This window comes from Falco punctatus (assembly GCF_963210335.1).
Source record: "Falco punctatus genome assembly, chromosome: Z".
Taxonomy (NCBI): Eukaryota; Metazoa; Chordata; class Aves; order Falconiformes; family Falconidae; genus Falco; species Falco punctatus.
In genome coordinates, this window is record NC_137586.1 from 30102048 (window position 1) to 30107356 (window position 5309).

Consider the following 5309-nt stretch of genomic DNA (forward strand, 5'->3'; position numbering starts at 1 on the left):
CATCTTCTCGACCCAGTCCCCTGCATAAATACAATCTTGGTTTAAATATAAAGTAACATAGCACAGCGCAGATTAAGGAGCGACGATGCTGGAGAACACCAGGTGGAGCTGTTACTCCAAAACAACACAGCTGTCGGCGGTGGCGTAAAACGTTGGTGTGAAGTGTTTTTTTATACTCGGATGTTCGAAACAGTCATCGCCTCCGAATGTAAGAAGATCCCTGTTCACAAGCGTGGTAATCATTACGCTTGTGTGATTACAGTAGCTATGACAGAAAGTCAAAACATAGTACATCTCTAATACTACCGGTAGTATGTTTGACTAAAGAGAGGTATATTTCAAGGTATATTTGACTAAAGAGAGAAATTTGGTGGAATATTTTTTTTTTTTTCTTTTTTACCAACACAGCTGGTAGTAGTAGTACTGGTTTTCTTTTGTTTGTCTCCAGGAATGTACTTGGCAGTGACTTGCAAAATAAAACAGGCATAGGCAGGATTATGATGTTTAATTTTCCCACTCCTTGAAATGTTAGCATAATGTTTGCCAAAATTATGTGAAAACTGTGTGTTTTAAAGGGAATGGACAGGAAAGACCGTACTTTGAAGCTTGACTTAAATCAAGATGCATAATATCACATTTGCATGCTCCCACAGCCCAAATGCTTTGCTTTGGTGTTTGGAATGATCTTGGTAGATACTTGAGATAAGTCTGTTCTCTACATTAATTACATTTTCCACTTTCTTGGTGGTTTCTTTTCAAGAATTAAGATCACGATCAGTTAAAACATTAGAAAATATATTGTTATGTTCAGCTTGGTTGCGATAATACAAACATCTCCCAGAGAATAAACCAATGAAATTTTTGAATGTCACCCAGAGGTTTCAAGTTAATCAATTTACAGGTTCAAGCATGTATCTTTCATAAAAAAATGAGGGTTCCTTAAAGATCTTCAGGTACTTTAAAACAGACTGTAATTGTAGAAGATAGTTCTTGACCTAATCACATCTCCAGGATATTCCCGGCATGTTCAGAATCATGTATCAGCACAGATGTTTCAATGTCTAATTTTTATGTCTGTTTTATCTCTCTTCTGAACACTGTTTTGATTCCATGGAGATAAAAATTATTAAAGAAGCCCAAAGACAAACATTCAGAAAAGTGAATTTGTAATTTGTGAACAGGGTATGTAATGTTGAAATTCACTATTACCAGTCTGTCTGTCTAGTGAAAGTCTCATCTCAAGATCCAGTTTTACATTCAGCTGCTTCTGAGATTGCGTCTCACATCATTTTGCATTACTCCTTCAGCATGAGGTTCCTAACTTGGTATCCCAAGCATGTTTTTGGATGCCCTTGAAAATGAGATTCTGCAAATGAGGTTTTTTAAACAGAAAGAAGGATCATCCTCTTTGGACAGCAAAAACGAGCAGTAAGAATTCCAAGAGCATGAAGCATGTTTTGCTGAATAGTCATAGGCTGGATCATCATGGAGTGTCTACAGCCATTTCTTCTTTCACACAGTGCATCCACATCCATTCTGATTTGTCTGTGGAATAAATGTGCTGTAGTAATACCAGAAGAAGTGCTAGCGTACTTGCACTTAGGGCCAGTCCCTTGTGAGGCACTTTTATGGCATTGTCTTCCAGCTCAAGGACAGCTTTATTTCTTAGCAGACTTTGAAGAAGTAAGAGCTGTAGTAAATACAACAGGAAGTTTAAAAATGGCTTGTCTCACAAAGATTCATAGAAATGTGACAATATGGCTGCTTATCTGTCCTAGCCAAAAGAAGAATCCCGTAGTGCCTGTAGTAAAGTATCCAATGACATAAATAAATAAGCTGAGTTTTAGTCATGCATTTGATAATAGCATGTTTATCTGACCATTTTCACATCCAAAAAAGTATTTTGGCTCTTTGAGACAATAGATGTGGACTTTGTATTAAGGCAGTTGTATTTGAGACTGCAATAGTGGAGTGCTGTCTACTGCCTTGGTCAGGACTGCTCTGCTCACTTCAGTGAGCCTCCTTCAACAAGACATCTGAAGGTGCAAAGATGTAAGAAAAATGGAGTGTAACCACAGCCACAGCCTGATTGTTTCTACTACCAAGGCAGCAGGAGAATTAACTACCACAGAAATCAGGTTAAACTGCGAAATTTCATTTTAGTTTTGTGAATGGTAGTGCAAGTACTTTCTCAATTTCTGAAGACAGGTACATGCACCTTTCCTGAGACTTTATTTTATAGCTTATTTGTGGAGAAGCAGATGGTTCTGCTGTCCTTGTAAATGGATCGTTCACTATAGCTTTCAGCTGGTAATCCTCTCTGCAGAGAACACCATTCTTGCAAAGCCTTTCAATTCATTATCTCTGTCTACACTTCCTACAGAATAGAAAACTTAATTTTTTAACCTTTCTTGTCATCACAATGCAGACCTCTGACCTACAGATAAAGCCAAAGCCATTTGTGTTGCTGCTGCTCCAGTTGCAGTTTGCCAAAGACGACTCTGTAACACTTTTTAGGCACTGCAGGAAAGATGGTCATTAAGTTAGTCAGCAACACTAGGTATACTTTATGCTAAGTATATCCAACCCTTTCATAATGAAAAAAAAAACAAAATAAATTTACCGTCAGCTGATGTGTAAGCATAACTGAATTTTGCCATCCAAAAGGATCCCCAAAGATTAAGAGCTAAAGACAGCCTAGAACTGGTTGTTTCTGAGTGATCAGCAATGGAGAAGCCAGTTACTCCTACTGCTATGCTAGAGTTGGTAAGGGTCGTCACAGCACATAATGTTTTTATGAGTGACTTTCCATTTTGTGGACTATACCAGAGCCAGCGAGGCAGTAGAGCCACAGGTATTTCACTGCCCCCACTGTCTGCTCCCTATTTTGCTTTGCCTATAGCTGCCTGCAAGCTTCTTGCATCATGATTTTTAACTGAGTGACTTAGAATTCGGTGCAACATTTGTAAAAAGTCAACTGAGTGCAAAAAGGTGATGAGATGCAATTGTAAAGAAATGATGAATTCTCAGTAGTGATCACAGTATGTTACTCTGGGGTATCTCATTACATTGAGAGCCACAAACTAATTTGCAGTTAAGTTGTTTCAGTTTCTTATTTAGACTGTGTGAGAGAGGACTCAGCATTTGATCATTTTCCAAAGTGTTGAGACCTGGTAGAAATGACTGAGTGAAGGTAATTTAGCCACCTATTCAGAAACACAGAGGGCAGGCATACTGCTCATTTGCTCTTTTTTTTCTAATTAAATATACCTGCCAAGAGTTTCATACACGACAAGTGAATTGTATTTCTCTTTTTCCAAAGTTGGCTCAAAAAACTCAGCTACAGAGTCATTTTCTTATTTCTCAGCTCACTATTTTGAGGGCAGATGGAGCATGGCAAAGAACAAGATTCATAATGTGCATGTCCTGGCATCAGTGTTCCTGGGAGAATTTCTGAGATCCTTTGAAATTAAACGTTATAGCTGAATGTTGTGAGTGAAAGCTGGCCTTTTTCTCTTGTATTGTTTTTCATGTAAAGACTATGAGTGCTCTTTGATTTACAGGTTTGCTAGGCCAAGCCCAGCATTCATGACAGCTCTTGGGAAGGCACTATTCACATCACATTCTTTGGAAGTTCTACCTGAATTCCAACAGAACTGGATCCATATTCTTGCTGTCAGTGTGCTCTTACCAATTATCTCATGTATTAGACAGGAAAACTTGTTCTGTTGGGATTTTGGGTGGTGGTGATTTATTTTAATAAAGTACCATGTTCAGTTTGGTGCTGTTTCCTGAATTGTGCTATTTCCTGAACCTGTTTTTCATATTCTGTGGTATCTTCCTCTTTTATTACTGCTTATATGAGTGTTTCTGGTTTAATGTGCATTTGAGGATCATGTTATCTTAGCTGTGGCACCTCAGTATAGAAAATCGCCTGTAAAACCAAAACCAAGTTTCTGCTTTGTCTTCCACAGCTGAAGAAGTGTTAGTGAAGAAGTGTTAGACAAAATACTGCTTGGGATTTCTTCACGGGTACTCAAAATGTTCATTTTAGACCAAATGACAGACAGTGATTTGAAGTGAAAAGTGAACACTGGCTGTTGTTCAGAGGCCATTAAACATCTAAGTTCCAGCACTATTGAGTAATGTTTTGTTCACAGTAGTTTTGAATCATGATCCACTGGATATCTGACTACTGACTGAACAGTTAGGTAAGGGACATCAAAAGTCTCCTGTAAACTAGGCTGAAATCCCAGCAGAATCAGGCTGAAGTCCCAGTTCAATGTTGCAAGATGACATGCCTGACAAATGGCCAACCTAGGGAGGGTCAGCCACTTCCATGAAGACATTTTTATACATCCCAGTCCTTTGGTTTTGGTTTTCTTCACTTCACATGGGTTTCTTTTCCTTCTATAAATATGTGAATCTGAGTATCACTGAAATCAGTGTGGGTTAAACCTGGTGAACTTAACCTGAACTGTTAATGTCAGGTATTTGATAGCTTCTCGAGTATTTCCAGCAAGAAATTATTTTTTCTGCCTGCAGTCAGCTGTTGAACTGCTGTTCTCCATTCTGCTGACTCTTCAGCTGCATCTTTACAGTGTATCTTTCCCCGGTTTTAGCTCTCAACTTGGATCAGTGCAGAGTTGTAAATACATGTTACCTAAAGGGTGAAAACTTGTACACCACGTGCTGTGGTGGTTTGACCCCAGCTAAATGCCAGGGGCCCACCAAAGCCATGCTATCACACCCTTCCTCAACCAGACGGGAGAGAAAACATAATGGAAGGCTCTTGGGTTGAGATGAGGACAGGGAGATCACTCAGCAATTACCATCCTGGGCAAAACAGACTCAACTTGGGGAAAATTAGTTGAGTTTATTACTATTTAAATCAGAAAAAACACCTTCCCCCCACCCCTCCCTTCCTCCTGGGCTTAACTTAATTCTCAACTTCTCTGCCTCCTCCGCCTGAGCAGCATAGGTGAATGGGGCCTGTGGACAGTTCACATGTTGTTTCTGCCACGCCTTCCTCTTCACATGCTTCCCCTGTTCCAGTGTGAGATCCCTCCCGTGGGGAACACTTCTCCATGAACTTCTCCAGCAGGAGTCCTTCCCACGGGCTGCTCCAGCATGGGTCCTTTCCATGGGGTGCAGTCCTTTAGGAACAAACTGCTCCAGTGTTGTCCCCTGCAGGGTCACAAGCCCTGACAGCAAACCTGTTTCAGGCATGGCCTTCTCTCTCTATGGTTCCATAAGTCCTGCCAGCAAACCTGCTTCAACGTGGGCTGCCCCCAGGCACAGCCTCCCCC

The 5309-nt window shown here is 40.3% G+C and overlaps 1 long non-coding RNA gene across 1 annotated transcript; it reads left to right on the forward strand.

Moving 5' to 3' along the window:
- The first annotated feature begins 81 nt into the window (after window positions 1–81).
- On the forward strand, window positions 82–3781 carry LOC308056536. The gene is made up of 2 exons (XR_013924866.1): window positions 82–208; window positions 3564–3781. It is a non-coding gene; the product is annotated as an uncharacterized lncRNA (long non-coding RNA).
- Window positions 3782–5309: the final 1528 nt, after the last annotated feature.